The 16580-nt window shown below is 38.5% G+C and overlaps 2 long non-coding RNA genes across 2 annotated transcripts in view; both read right to left on the reverse strand.

Annotated features, from left to right (window-relative positions):
* Nucleotides 1–5059: 5059 nt before the first annotated feature.
* On the reverse strand, nt 5060–8604 carry LOC139992956 (uncharacterized). Its single transcript, XR_011801255.1, has 4 exons — nt 8492–8604; nt 8124–8275; nt 7692–7773; nt 5060–7613 (listed from the first exon to the last, which is right to left on the reverse strand). It is a non-coding gene; the product is annotated as an uncharacterized lncRNA (long non-coding RNA).
* A 1140-nt stretch (nt 8605–9744) lies between these two features.
* LOC139993287 (uncharacterized) overlaps nt 9745–16580 on the reverse strand; it is an 84557-nt gene continuing 77721 nt past the window's right edge. The window contains exon 3 of the long non-coding RNA XR_011801348.1: nt 9745–11449. This is a non-coding gene — a long non-coding RNA (uncharacterized lncRNA). The remainder of the gene's footprint in view (nt 11450–16580) is intronic.

Consider the following 16580-nt stretch of genomic DNA (forward strand, 5'->3'; position numbering starts at 1 on the left):
AAGTGCCATCGACCGTGATAAGATCCAAACGACGTGACAGGAATCGAGCGAAGGTCAATGCTTGCGCTTCCACTGAATCTTAGGGTTATCTGGTGCACGGGGGTACGTCACGTAGGTTTGTTAGTTCTTTCGAGAGATCGCGATTACGTTCGTTCCGGGCGAGCCGCGGTTTTTCTTTCATCGTCTCATTGTTGAGGCTCCTTTTCCATAGTAGCCTCATTTCTTTTCTTTCGTTCCAAGTTAGACAAACGTATCTTTGATACGGAATGTTGCCGATAGGGTTGCGAATTATTGTACGATGTTTGTACCGATCGATGTAATCGTTGTGTGTGAGATACATGTTGCGTTGTGTGGGAGATAGATATTGCGTCGTGTAAGCTTTGTTTTACGTTTGTAAAGATTCGTGTAACTGCTGCGTAGAAGATAGGTGTTTCGCGGTTAGGCTACGAAATAACTATCTCTTCACGCAGGCCCATGATCGAGTAGAGTCAGAACTCGACATTCTTGCCAATAGGTTGAATGTCGAGACCGATGCATAATGTTAAATAACTCATGGGCGGGTCTCGTGCGTAGTCACCTCCTCGTGGTGAGACCTGGTAATTGGTATCGTTTTCTAAAAATTAATCAGTTGATTAATCTTTGGAAAACGATACCAAGCTAAGAACTACGCACCAGTCCAGTTTGGGTCATCAAAAGCCGGGAAAAGAATTTTGGATGATCTAGACTGGACTGCAACGTGGGACGCCGTTGGACACCGTTGGACAACGTGGGACAACGTGGGACACCGTTGGACAACGTGGGACAACGTGGGACACCGTGGGATGCGTGCGTTTTAGCCTTAATTAATCATAAGATAGATACCTATGTTATGTGCATTGTAAGCTCATTCCGTACAAAGATACTTATCTATCTTGGAACGAAAAATATAAATCTCGTCTCCCTTGATCCCCTCGCATAACACATTGGAAAAATTGTTCCCGCGATTTATCGGTTCACGATCGCTCAGTTCTTTCAAACTGCCGCGTGGCGTTCTCGCTCGCGCGTATTCCGGGTACGCGCGGGTCAACGTGCACTGGACAACTCATAGATTCGAAGGTCGCCCAACGACACCTCTTGTCTTGGTGACAACTCGACGACTGCTCGTCGTTTGCCTCGAATCGCGGGCGTTGTCATCACGCTGGTGATACCTGTGAATCTGTTGACGATTGAGTCACAGGTCCGCAATCCTGTCCGGTTGGTACTTCGGTACTTGGACAGGGGACCTGCGTTTAATGTCCTCCGTAATTCTGTTCGAACTCGCGGGGGTGGACCCCACTGTTCAGTTGGGGCCTTGCCTTTGTAATCCTGTTCAGCGGTCCCTCCCCGGGTTCAACTGTTCAGTTGGAGTGTGTTAAATTGCAGGCCCATTTGCTGGACACAGGTATCATCGGTAAGTGCCATCGACCGTGATAAGATCCAAACGACGTGACAGGAATCGAGCGAAGGTCAATGCTTGCGCTTCCACTGAATCTTAGGGTTATCTGGTGCACGGGGGTACGTCACGTAGGTTTGTTAGTTCTTTCGAGAGATCGCGATTACGTTCGTTCCGGGCGAGCCGCGGTTTTTCTTTCATCGTCTCATTGTTGAGGCTCCTTTTCCATAGTAACCTCATTTCTTTTCTTTCGTTCCAAGTTAGACAAACGTATCTTTGATACGGAATGTTGCCGATAGGGTTGCGAATTATTGTACGATGTTTGTACCGATCGATGTAATCGTTGTGTGTGAGATACATGTTGCGTTGTGTGGGAGATAGATATTGCGTCGTGTAAGCTTTGTTTTACGTTTGTAAAGATTCGTGTAACTGCTGCGTAGGAGATAGGTGTTTCGCGGTTAGGCTACGAAATAACTATCTCTTCACGCAGGCCCATGATCGAGTAGAGTCAGAACTCGACATTCTTGCCAATAGGTTGAATGTCGAGACCGATGCATAATGTTAAATAACTCATGGGCGGGTCTCGTGCGTAGTCACCTCCTCGTGGTGAGACCTGGTAATTGGTATCGTTTTCTAAAAATTGATCAGTTGATTAATCTTTGGAAAACGATACCAAGCTAAGAACTACGCACCAGTCCAGTTTGGGTCATCAAAAGCCGGGAAAAGAATTTTGGATGATCTAGACTGGACTGCAACGTGGGACGCCGTTGGACACCGTTGGACACCGTTGGACAACGTGGGACAACGTGGGACAACGTGGGACAATATGGGACACCGTGGGACACCGTGGGATGCGTGCGTTTTAGCCTTAATTAATCATAAGATAGATACCTATGTTATGTGCATTGTAAGCTCATTCCGTACAAAGATACTTATCTATCTTGGAACGAAAAATATAAATCTCGTCTCCCTTGATCCCCTCGCATAACACATTGGAAAAATTGTTCCCGCGATTTATCGGTTCACGATCGCTCAGTTCTTTCAAACTGCCGCGTGGCGTTCTCGCTCGCGCGTATTCCGGGTACGCGCGGGTCAACGTGCACTGGACAACTCATAGATTCGAAGGTCGCCCAACGACACCTCTTGTCTTGGTGACAACTCGACGACTGCTCGTCGTTTGCCTCGAATCGCGGGCGTTGTCATCACGCTGGTGATACCTGTGAATCTGTTGACGATTGAGTCACAGGTCCGCAATCCTGTCCGGTTGGTACTTCGGTACTTGGACAGGGGACCTGCGTTTAATGTCCTCCGTAATTCTGTTCGAACTCGCGGGGGTGGACCCCACTGTTCAGTTGGGGCCTTGCCTTTGTAATCCTGTTCAGCGGTCCCTCCCCGGGTTCAACTGTTCAGTTGGAGTGTGTTAAATTGCAGGCCCATTTGCTGGACACAGGTATCATCGGTAAGTGCCATCGACCGTGATAAGATCCAAACGACGTGACAGGAATCGAGCGAAGGTCAATGCTTGCGCTTCCACTGAATCTTAGGGTTATCTGGTGCACGGGGGTACGTCACGTAGGTTTGTTAGTTCTTTCGAGAGATCGCGATTACGTTCGTTCCGGGCGAGCCGCGGTTTTTCTTTCATCGTCTCATTGTTGAGGCTCCTTTTCCATAGTAACCTCATTTCTTTTCTTTCGTTCCAAGTTAGACAAACGTATCTTTGATACGGAATGTTGCCGATAGGGTTGCGAATTATTGTACGATGTTTGTACCGATCGATGTAATCGTTGTGTGTGAGATACATGTTGCGTTGTGTGGGAGATAGATATTGCGTCGTGTAAGCTTTGTTTTACGTTTGTAAAGATTCGTGTAACTGCTGCGTAGAAGATAGGTGTTTCGCGATTAGGCTACGAAATAACTGTCTTTTTACGCAGGCCCATGATCGAGTAGAGTCAGAACTCGACATTCTTGCCAATAGGTTGAATGTCGAGACCGATGCATAATGTTAAATAACTCATGGGCGGGTCTCGCGCGTAGTCACCTCCTCGTGGTGAGACCTGGTAATTGGCATCGTTTTCCAAAAATTGATCAGTTGATTAATCTTTGGAAAACGACGCCAAGCTAAGAACTACGCACCAGTCCAGTTTGGGTCATCAAAAGCCGGGAAAAGAATTTTGGATGATCTAGACTGGACTGCAACGGGGGACGCCGTTGGACACCGTTGGACACTGTGGGACAACGTGGGACACCGTTGGACACTGTGGGACAACGTGGGACACCGTTGGACACTGTGGGACAACGTGGGACACCGTTGGACACTGTGGGACAACGTGGGACACCGTTGGACACTGTGGGACAACGTGGGACACCGTTGGACACTGTGGGACAACGTGGGACACCGTTGGACACTGTGGGACAACGTGAGACAACGTGGTACACCGTTGGACACTGTGGGACAACGTGGGACAACGTGGGACAACGTGGGACAACGTGGGACACCGTTGGACACCGTGGGATACCATGGAAAACCGTGGGGCACCATGGAATACCGTGGGACACCATGGGAAACCAGCCATTTGGGAGACTGCAGATGTAACTGCGTCAGATGATCCAGGAGCAGGAACGTGCTTCCACAATCCAGTGGAATAGGACTGGGCATTGGGCATAATATAAGCGCAACACTACTTTAAAAACGCGATCATTGATCGACGCAACTCTAACTAGAAAATTAATTAAAATAATCGCGATGAAAAGCCGTAACACTAATTTTTAAGACAAAAATAAAATTAATATCTATATATAGAGAAAAAATATTGTACCGTGCTAGTACAAATTACAATGCTATGAAATTAATCAAACGTTAATACTTTTGAATCTAATTTTAAATGAAGGAAAATTTCTAAAAGAAAGAAGGAAAACTCTGATATGTATTACTCTGACAGAAATTCTGAAAATTCATAATAAAAATTGCAAAAGAAATTCGCCATATCATAATTCGCAACTCTAAAGCAAACGCGATTATCATTTTATCGCAACTCTAATTCAAACCGTAATCATTTTCTCGCGACACTAACAAAAAAAAAATCGCGATTTGCCCAATGTAGTTGAAGGCTGACATATCCCAGTGCAACCATTTAAGATGTTGCTGATGAACGATCACAGTTGTACAGCTCTTGTAGCTGTATCGAGTGATCCAGGAACAGTCCTCGACAAATGCAGTCGAAGGGTTTTGGGCATTTTGTAAACGCAACTCTATTTACAAAAACGCGCATTCATTATCGCAACGCTAAAGGGAAAAAATAGTTAGAAATCGCGATGGAATAATATCGCAACGCTAACTCTTAAAGTGAACTCAATGAAAATTATCATTTACTATATGAAAAAGCTACTTAAAATATTCTGATTAATTAAATTAAAATTAATTGAAAACTAATATTTTTATAATCTAATTTTAAACAATAGAAAGCAGGATAAATTCTGATACGTATAATTCTCTAAAAAGTTCCAAAAGTTCATAATAAAAATTGCAAAAGACAATCGCGGTATTGTAATTCGCAACTCTAAAACAAACGCGATTATCATTTTATCGCAACTCTATTTCAAACCGTAATCAGTCTCTCGCAACACTAATAAAAAGCCGCGATATTATTTCGCAAATCTAATTCAACCCGTAATTAATCTCTCGCGACACTAATAAGAAAAACCGCGATTTGCCCAATGTGATGGTGGACTGATATATACATCGGCCAAAAAAGAAAAAAAAGAACTACTACTACTACTACTACAAATACTAAAAGCGAGCATAGTGACAAAGTAGTAACGAGAATGACTTTCCATGCTCTGGATGACCCAGAGGATGGAGAACCATTGGTAGTTGCCCTCTTGAATGACAGTTTGCCGGGCCTCTTCGGCTCATAGCCTCTTCTTTCTTCGGGCGCAATGCCCGCTGAAACTTAAATCTAGGCTCGAGTCTTTCTAATCGCAAAATAAAAAATAACTTATAAAGGTAAAATAAAAAGATAAATCGCGGATGCTATTCCCAGTGCACATGGACGACCAACGATCATAGCGACCGCTGTCCGTTCGCATGTGCAAGCTCGAGCAATAAACGTTCGTTTCGAAAGCCACTCGCGACCACGACCGCGATATTCGAAAAATCGATAGGCAAGGCTCAAGACAAATGGTATGCTCCATTCGTGATGCCAGCTTCACCGTCGATTTTTCAAATCAAATTTCCTGAAACAGGTTGGACACGCGAAATCGCGCCTACCCGACCAGAGACTGTGCCAACCTGTCCGGCCCTACCTACTTATAATTAACACTCACACCAGAAAGTATGCTACCTATCCTACCTATCCCTATATTTAAAAAATAGCAAAACAGACAACACACCAACACACTCGCTCCACGGTTCTCACACATAACCCGGGCGCAAGAGCCTACACTAGAGAGACGTCCCGGGACGCCTCCGACACCCGAGTTTGGCATACAACTTTCACACTCTAATGTACGTACCATTTTCCTGAAATCGACTGACGATGGCTAGCGACCATTGCGTAAAAATATTCTGTATATTTTAACTTTTATTATTCAAGTATATTTAGATTTTAATTTTAATTAAATACTCATAATTGTATATAATCATGTATATGCGTATCATCTAAAGAAATAATTTGACTACAACAGATCATCGTATTTTAATCAATGTAATTTTCACTGCAGTTTAATACTGAGATTAATAATATTACTATTTATAATCCATTATACCTATTTATTAACACTGTTATTTCCAATGGTTATTGGATTCATATTTTCCAATCCATAACTATTTCAAGATTATAATAAATAACAAGAACGACGCAATTCCACAGCCTAACCACATACACACTCGGTAGAAAATACGCCGTGCACGATACGCTAACGCAACGTCAGTCGCTGAAAAAATTGTTAAGCTTATAGACTACTCGTCATGCCCATTGCCTTCCTCCCACCCAAGACGCACCTGGGCACGTGAGTGAGATTCTGACAATGAACATGGAAGGGGTTAAACCTGAAAATCCTATGCTAAAAATATGATTAGCTTATTTATTATATTTTGTATCTAACGGGCTAATATTCTTTGATTTTGCAGTCTAATTTCACTTCAAATTTTAATAATTCTATGCTGTATTTTACTTTATTAATTTAATGAAAAATTAAACTATTGAATGAAGGAAATTAACGAAAAGTATACATATTTATTAAACATAAATTAAGATTTAATGCAAATAATATTTATATCAATAGATAACAATGAACTCTAAACGAACTCTATTACTCCAAATATCCTCAGGCGATATCTTCATCAAAACACATCTTTGAAAACAAAAAGGAACGTTCAAAACTTGTTTTGATTCTGAAATCTGCCTGTCGCGAAGTGTTTTCTTGCACGTGAAATTTGATAGCATCCATCATAACGGGCAGACAAAGTTATACTTTAACATATACTTCCCTATTTCATATTTTTACTGAAATTATACTGTGTATACTTAAATAACAAAACTGTTCCATACCATCGTTAAGTAAAAGATTAAAATAAATATTATTTATAATCTTCATCAGCATTACAATAACTTTAATCATAATTGAATTTCCATATTAACGAAGTCTGAAGGTATCAGACTTCTTCATTACAAAATACTTAAACGAAGTCATTTCGTCGTTTATTTCAATACTCGTACATATGTTTATATGGATATTTGAACTTTATAAATATATAGTAATACTGAATATAGTTTAATTTTATAAATAATTGTATTGAATATATTGTATACTTTTCAATGATATGTGTATATATACTAATTATATCTAATAATATAATAATTATAAAATAATATAATAAAACGCGATGTGCAAGAAAACCTATCCTGAATTAATAAATAAAATATAGACCAGAAAATGTTACTACTCACGGGTATAATAAATACCCGAGGTCACTATACTCGTCAAAAATTCTACGTATACAACCGATCACCCGTGTCGATTCGGACCTTTCATCCTACGATACGACTGAGTGACCAGAGGAAGAAAAATGCATGCGACTCACCATTAAACGCGAAGAACACTATCATCGATATTGTTGTGTCCTGAAGGAAGTCGTGATCAAGCCGGAATCATCAATTCGGGTTCGTCGATTTCGATGGAACAAGCGAAGGCTGGAAGAAACCTATAAAAAAGCGTAGAATATTATAATTTGTTTTTAAAGACGGTGTTGATTACTTGAAAAGTGTAAAATAATAAAAACCTGATCTTCATAAGATTGAGAAAGTCCGATATTGCCACGGTAAAAAATTGTGCGGGAAATGCAGCAAACTTCAACACATTTACTGTAAATATGAAAATCTTCTGTGTTTAATTATTTACAAATATATTTTGCAATATATAGGTTAAAACAACGAAATAATTCTTATAATTCATTTATAACAAAGAAATTATTCGATATATTCGATCTAGCAATGCGGTTTGTATAATCTTTTCTAATTGTATCCTAAAACTTTCCTGTCTTGCGTCTTAAAAATCTTTATACTCTCAAGAAAAGTATGAAATTGTTAATTATCCCATTATATATATCATGTATGTATCATGAAAAAAATAATTGTATACTAAATATTTTCAATGATTCAATGAAAAGACAATACAAACGTGACTGCTTTTATTAAAATTAGTGAAACATTACCAGATCACCGGAAGCCATCAAATTAATCGAGAATCGCCATATTTTCATCTATGTTATATTTCGTCGATATGTCGTTCTATATTTCGTTGCATATTTCGTCCATATTTCGAATTTATATTTCTTTCGTGCGAACCACATCATTAATCAACAACCTGTACAAAAGAAAACAAATAATTTAAGATAAATACACAAAACTAGAATCAAATACGTTAAAAACAAATAACAATCGAATATGAAATCTAATTCAGACGCAAAAAATACAAACTATCGATAAGTAACAGTCAACGTACGATCAAGGGAAAAATAAAAAGGAACCCGAAAGAATACTTGATTTTCTTATAATAATAAACGTATGTAATAAAACAAACCTGATGCCTCGTAGTAGTATATGAAAGTAGCAAGATAGTAGTACAAATTTGTAGTACGCAATTGACAGGATACGTATCAGAAATGTTAATTCATGCGTCTTCACGCAACAAGCTTCGACAATCGACTGCCCCGCAACCCGCAGTTTCGTCCACCAACTTTCGTACTGGGGTGGGGATGTTTCGACTGGCGGCAAATCGACCACGTTTGAATCAACAATTGTTGGAAGTGCATCTATCTTCGACCGTATCGTTTCTCGCAGATAGAACGTTAAGCAAATACGTGTATACATATGTACGTATATATTATACATTATTATACATACAGTGACTCATGAAAATATTTCAACATTAATGGTGTAATTTTTTTATAAATATGTATGTACATTGATTAACGTTTTCGAGAAATATAGTTAAAAAATTCAATAGTACTTTATAATAAAATAAATACTTTTCGTATTATGCTTATCTGTATCGATGCTATCATAAAATTGATCGCAAATTGTGCATCTTTTTTAAGAATATAAAATGACAGAGTTGGATATCATATTTCTTAAAGATATTTTTACGTACATAAATAAATACAATCAACTAAAATAATCTGGTCGCGCCATCTATGTTGAACTACTGATACTTTTACTACTGGTTAGTGTTCACTGATTCGCTACCAGATGGCTCCATTATACCCATAGGACACTGCATTAATTACATGTATATAATTAATTAATTACAAAGTTAAAGTTTCTATTTAATTCCTAAATAATTTAAAAATTAGGCTTGTAAGAGAAGTTTGATCTTTTAATTTCGTCATGAGGAAATTACTTCGTTCTCTGCCGCTAGATGGTCATAGTATGTCCACGTTTAGATGAAATTTTTATTTTGAAAGAAACTAATTAAAAAGATTAATTTGTGAACTTTTATAATCGCGTCCCTCGAATTAGAGCCTCAGCTCTCTTCCTACTTTCTTTTTGATCCAGGAAATGCTCGTACAAAGATTAACAAATTCTATATTACTCGATAGATGTAAATTCTCGTTCGAATTTCATTTTCCGTCAGCTAAGCTCGAAACTTGCAACAAAATTAAACGCGAACATAGCTCGAAATATGTGCACCACCTTTCACACAGTTTTGCAAACGAATTTCCGCTTACTAAATTAATCATCAGCGGCAATTGCAAAACTATTACTATCACACAGTAGCTATACGATAAATTGAACTAATCACAATTTCTCCTATACATACGTATCTCCTATCAACATGATTATTATCGAACCTAATGAAATAAATCTACTCGACTAAATTTTAACATCCATACGCGATAGATCGCCAAATTAAACCGCAAATCCACCGGGAAGCTAAGATGAGCTACACTCTGCTAGAATTCCACCACTGACGTGTATGATAGATGGACTGTACGCCCATATCTTAATATTTCAGATTTCCAACAATTGGATCATCAACTTATCCCGAAATACGAAAAATCTTAGTTGTACGATTCACCAAAAATTCTCTCTCCTATCGTGTCAAGTTGCACAGCGTTAAATAACTACGTGATAGATGGATGGGTCGCACGTCGATCGTTCTTGTTGGCAAGGGGTTGCATTAAACTGTGTGGGCCGATTTGTGTATACGTTTTAGTTGTGGGTCGCTTTTACAGCTGCGAGGGTCAACGCGGAAAGCGCGTGCAAAAGAGAGAACCCTCGAGCGGACGCGACGAGAGAGAAAGAGGAAAAGAACGAAGCTCTGGCTTCGTTCTCGAGGAGAACCTTCAAGAGCTTGGCCCGCAGTTAATTGCCAGCATTTAATGAGCGCTCTTTGACGCGCCGCGCGAACCGCCGCTGTAACACACGTAATGGCCGGTGCTTTTCTGACGACTCCGGCCTCTCTTTCTATCTTTTTCCTTTTCTCTCTGTTCGCGTGGTACAGATGTACCAGTTCTCTCTGAAGCTGCCAATGCGCGTTCCCTCTGCCTATACGCGGCTTGCCTGACTGGTAAATGAAAATGGCCGCGTATTATCGAGCCACGCTCGTGTAATGTACTTTAGTATAGGTTATTGCTATAGGTGCATAGGTGGATACCCAGCCACCGACGAAAACCACTTTAACGATTGAGATATTAGCTGGCCAGGTCGCGCGAGAGGGAAGAGGATGACGAAACGAGCCGTTTCAACGATGTAGCCGGTCGCGGCTGATAGTTTTGTCGAATCATTTGCTCTGTCAGAACCGTTTGCCAGCGCTTTTTGGTCATGTTACTTGTGGTTCGTTGACTGCATCTATTAAATATACGCGTTAGATCTTGAGACACATGAGTTTTTACTGGCTGATCTTCATAGATCACCGTATCATAGGCAGAGACAATAGTCTTCATGGGCGAATGAAAATATTTTTTCACTTATTGCACGTTGCATCAATCTCTCATTAAGACTGCGTAATCCTTCAAACCATTCGGCGAAATTACTACGAATAGTATACAGATATTATGAATCCGAAGTAGCTATACATCGATGCATTACGAGTCATTGCTGTATAATAAAATTAATAAGTAAAATACATCTATATTAGTGTCAATACGTCGTCCAATTTCTGACAGCACCAGTTGCAATTCGAGTAAAATGATTTGCATAATTCTTGATATCCACTTGCGATGCTTCTTTCATCGCCAGACTGTTATAAAGGAGAATTTATTAATACCGATTAACTTGTAATTTGTAGTTTGTAAAATTCGACTCGTAACATTGCTTCAATTGTAAGGGATTTATCGATGGTTTGTCGCTATCCCCAGAGAGTTTCAGTTTTTCACTGAAATATTTGGAATCTCACTTTGAAGAGACACATGGTAGACGAGGCCTGCTGCTCGTGGAAATATTCCCGAAGGACGACGATCCACCTAATTGTCATCCATTCACCCCTTTTCTCGCGCCGGGATGCGGCTCACTCGTCTCCCGTTTCTTGGGACCGAGGCTGAAAAAGCGAAAGAACCAGCACTATTACTTATGCATTGACGTATTTTGACAAGTCTCTCGATGTCACACAGTGGAGACAGTTTACCCTCCTACTGACGCGACCATAGTTGGGAACAATTTGCTCGCGAGAACCTGGTGGGCGTGATCTCGATGACGATTAATTTTACGAGGAGCAGAACCTTTTCGGAGACCCTCTTCGCTGAACCGTGTGCATCGTATTTCGTATTGCATTGAAACGTTTTAGTTCAATATTTTTGGAAAAGATTCTACGTAGATACAGAGTACCGAAGGATTTGGATTGCTGAATGTTTTGGTTACTAATGGAAAATAAACATAAATTAAAAGAAGAAGAAATAGAAGTTTGCAACTGATGTTTTTATTGCAATCGTTTACGACAAAATTACGTTTTCTATCGAAAGAGAATTTCTCTAGTTTAAGGATAATACGATAGAATAGAGCTTACATCGAAAGCTTACTACATATTCGTCAGTTATTCTGCTTACCCGGTATAAGATTAAAGTTTAGACGAAATTACAAGATATTGAACGCACATTAACAAGCACATTTTCATCGTGCAACAGGCAAACGAATTTTTATATAAAATGTTATATGTACGCGTCTACTAACGACATTCCACTGGAAATGTTTCTTTGTAGTCGTCCCATTTTACACGAATTTCCAAGATATAGATGCCAGACATTTTCTTGAGAACTTCCGGTGAATCATTCCCGATAGACCGATTGATCATTTTACCTATAGACACCTGGAAACCTCTGGCCAGGTTAGATCTGCGCGCAGATTCAAGACTGTCTTTGAAAATCACTCTTGGGACCAAGCGTTCGAAATTGAATGATCTCTGTTCGCTGGTGATGGAACTTGCTCCTGAGAGTTTCGTTCTCGCTGCTTGCCATTTGACTAAATTGTCTTTTTGTCTCGATATCGACTGTTCCGAGAATCCCCTATAATAGTATTATTCGTGGCTTCCCGAAACTTCCAAATTATTTTGCACGTGTAGAGTTTGATTTAAAATTGAACGAAAATATATATTTGCAACTCCGGTCGTTAGTATCTACGTATTAGGAAACCTGATTGTATTAGGTTGTCCGAAAAATGTCTTTCTTTTACAGACCCGTCTTTTACAACGATACATCTTTATACGAACATGAAACCTAATCTATCGAACGTTGTGATCCTTATTTTGATAGAACAAAATGGATCATACGTAATTCGACAAAATAATTTTTCGGACGACCTAATATTTAGTAAACGTTGAACACTCTGCGCTGCTATCGTTTCCTAATTATTTTATTACAAACCAGTTGCTTTATTCTCACAGCGCCTTATAACGTAAAATTTATTAGACTTACTCAACAAATATAACGAATAAGTGTCGCGATACTTCTGACCTACAAGCGTATTTGCATCATCTTGCGTAAGCTAGTAACACGAAAGGAATCGACGCGTAATATGATTTAAGCGAGCAATGTGAACATTCGGCAGCTCTCTTCGGCAAATCCATTAAACGGGAAACACAGGGATACATTGAAAAGGGCAAAGGCGAGGGATGGTGCCGAACCAATTAATTTATAGGACAGATGCAGCCACGGTTTCACTTTAATCAGAGCCGAGACTGAAGGAGGCTCGTGTACAGCCATTTTACGTGAAATTTATGTACCCTCTCGAAGAAGCGAAGAACGAAGCGCGGAGTCCACGATCGGACACGCTGTTGCACACTGCTGCTCGTCATTAGAGGGATAATGCATATCTTAATGATTACGAAACGAAACACTGACACGATGCCTGGATACGTAAGTGCACTGGTGAATGGCGACGAGGACTGGCGACTCAGCCCATCCACAATCTTGCAACCGTCCCACGCTCCTGCAATCAGCTCCCCATAAACTACAATCACGACACGTGCTATCCCTGCGGTGGATCCTGCGCTCCCTGTAAACAGGCGATAGCTGCGAAGGATTAAATCCTCCGGAAGATGAATTCAAAACGCTCGCGGATCACGGTTTAACCGTCCAGCCGGTATACCGACGCTGTACCATGCAATTAATAGTGATTCCGCTATACGGTTACTGTGTATGTATAACGTATAGTCTGCGGATAACGTGATAATAGGTGTATGTGGATCGAAGATGATGTGTTAAAACGATTTTGTTTTGGTTACTGCTTAGTTTGTTTCGTGTGTTTTTATCGGCAGCAAATTTTTACCGTGTCATTTAATTAATTACGATGCGCTGACGAGGAATTGAAATTTTTTTTTTTTAAAGACTTATTTCTAGCGTTTGGAGCATTTTATTTTGTAATTACAAACTACTGGTATATAGAGCTTGATTATTAAAATGATTGGTAATAATAAGTTAAAAGTGTGTGTATCTACTCAGTTCGATGATTAAAAATCGTTAAATAATGTTAAAATAATGTGCTTTTTTGGTTGCTGTTTAGCTTGTTTTACGTATTCTGACTGTTAGTTGATGTTTACGTGGTGTTTCAATTAATTGTGCTATATCGTCGTATCTACGACTGAATTCCTTTGCAGACTTGCTTCTGATATACTTCAAGTATTTTATTTCGTAATTATAAACTGCTGGTATATAAAGCTTGGTTATCAATTAATTGTGTTACATCGTGGTATTACAATTGAATTCCTTTGCAGACTTGCTTCTGATATACTTCAAGTATTTTATTTCGTAATTATAAACTACTGGTATATAAAGCTTGGTTATCAATTAATTGTGCTACATGGTAGTATCTACAATTGAATTCCTTTGCAGACTTGCTTCTGATATACTTCAAGTATTTTATTTTGTAATTATAAACTGCTGGTATATAAAGCTTGGTTATCAATTAATTGTGCTACATCGTAGTATCTACAATTGAATTCTTTTACAGGCTTGCTTCTGATATACTTCAAGTATTTTATTTCGTAATTATAAACTACTAGTATATAAAGCTTGGTTATCAATTAATTGTGCTACATCGTGGTATCTACAATTGAATTCTTTTACAGGCTTGCTTCTGATATACTTCAAGTATCTTATTTCGTAATTATAAACTACTAGTAGATAAAGCTTGGTTATCAATTAATTGTGTTACATCGTGGTATCTACAATTGAATTCTTTTACAGGCTTGCTTCTGATATACTTCAAGTATCTTATTTCGTAATTATAAACTACTAGTAGATAAAGCTTGGTTATCAATTAATTGCGCTACATCGTGGTATCTACAATTGAATTCCTTTGCAGACTTGCTTCTGATATACTTCAAGTATTTTATTTTGTAATTATAAACTACTGGTATATAAAGCTTGGTTATCAATTAATTGCGCTACATCGTGGTATTACAATTGAATTCCTTTGCAGACTTGCTTCTGATATACTTCAAGTATTTTATTTTGTAATTATAAACTACTGGTATATAAAGCTTGGTTATCAATTAATTGCGCTACATCGTGGTATCTACAATTGAATTCTTTTGCAGACTTGCTTCTGATATACTTCAAGTATTTTATTTCGTAATTATAAACTGCTGGTATATAAAGCTTGGTTATCAATTAATTGCGCTACATCGTGGTATCTACAATTGAATTCCTTTGCAGACTTGCTTCTGATATACTTCAAGTATTTTATTTTGTAATTATAAACTACTGGTATATAAAGCTTGGTTATCAATTAATTGCGCTACATCGTGGTATCTACAATTGAATTCTTTTGCAGACTTGCTTCTGATATACTTCAAGTATTTTATTTCGTAATTATAAACTGCTGGTATATAAAGCTTGGTTATCAATTAATTGCGCTACATCGTGGTATCTACAATTGAATTCTTTTGCAGACTTGCTTCTGATATACTTCAAGTATTTTATTTCGTAATTATAAACTACTGGTATATAAAGCTTGGTTATCAATTAATTGTGTTACATCGTGGTATCTACAATTGAATTCCTTTGCAGACTTGCTTCTGATATACTTCAAGTATTTTATTTTGTAATTATAAACTACTATCGGAGCTGAATTAACCAAATTCATGATCGGTTCTGTAAAATGTTATATTTATTAAAAAATCATAATTATTTTTTTTAATTTACTTCAGCGGTTTCAGAGTTTTTGGTTGTTATCCGAATTCTTTTGTGTATTTTTCTTGTTGGTCCTTGTTTACGCGTCTCGAATTAAAATCGTGATTAACAATGCATTATTGACAATAAATATTAACGAGGATACGAAGAAAATAAAGCTGTAATGGCAATGCACAGGGTTCGTGTCTTAACGCGGCTGTAAGCCCTATTGTGTTGGATTATAACGCTCGTCCAGACGATTCCAGCTTGTTTTTCGGCTAATCTCAAAGGTGATTACACGCGAATCAGAGAAGATTCCTTTGTCGCAGCGGGGAATCAGCTCGAAATGCCTAACGCCCTAAGAAAGGATGAAGAAGATTGATCATTGACGTATTAAAATATGTCACGTGATCTCTTGAAATTTGTACTAGCCTTTGTATCATACAAAAAGTGTTTGAAGAGACTGAAAGAATTTATACCTTTGCTTACTTTTTACATCTGCTACGAATGTAATTAATTGAAGCTATTACGTTTGAAGATCACAAAAGGAGAACGTGATGGGATTGGAAACATTTTCTGTTTCTTAGAAGAAACCAATTCTATAGTTCAAAACCCTTTTAACCGATCGCATTTTGGCAACAAAATCTTACAAAAATAAATATAAATGCTTTAGTAGCTAATCTTACCTATTTAAATATTTCTGTAGATTATTAAAGACAGGTTTATGCACCGATTTAGGCTGTTTACATGTTTACCGTAAACGCAGCACGAACGATTGTCACGATTCGTGTTGTTCTATTTGCCAAAAGGAAAACAAATCAAATCGAAATCTATATATTCAAGGAAAGAAAATAATTTGTCGCTCCTTCTAACTGGAAATATTCCCTTAAAACATGGAAAATGAGTTGCGTTTGTTCGACGCGACACGAAGATGCATCATCGATCCCTAGGGTTTCGCGATTCAATTAAACGCACGATCACTCGTCAAATACAATTCATTTTAATTAACGACGCGAATCGAATCACAGACACAGCAACGACTATGACATGTGCGAAATAGATTCC

This window comes from Bombus fervidus, chromosome 12, assembly GCF_041682495.2.
Source record: "Bombus fervidus isolate BK054 chromosome 12, iyBomFerv1, whole genome shotgun sequence".
Lineage (NCBI taxonomy): Eukaryota > Metazoa > Arthropoda > Insecta > Hymenoptera > Apidae > Bombus > Bombus fervidus.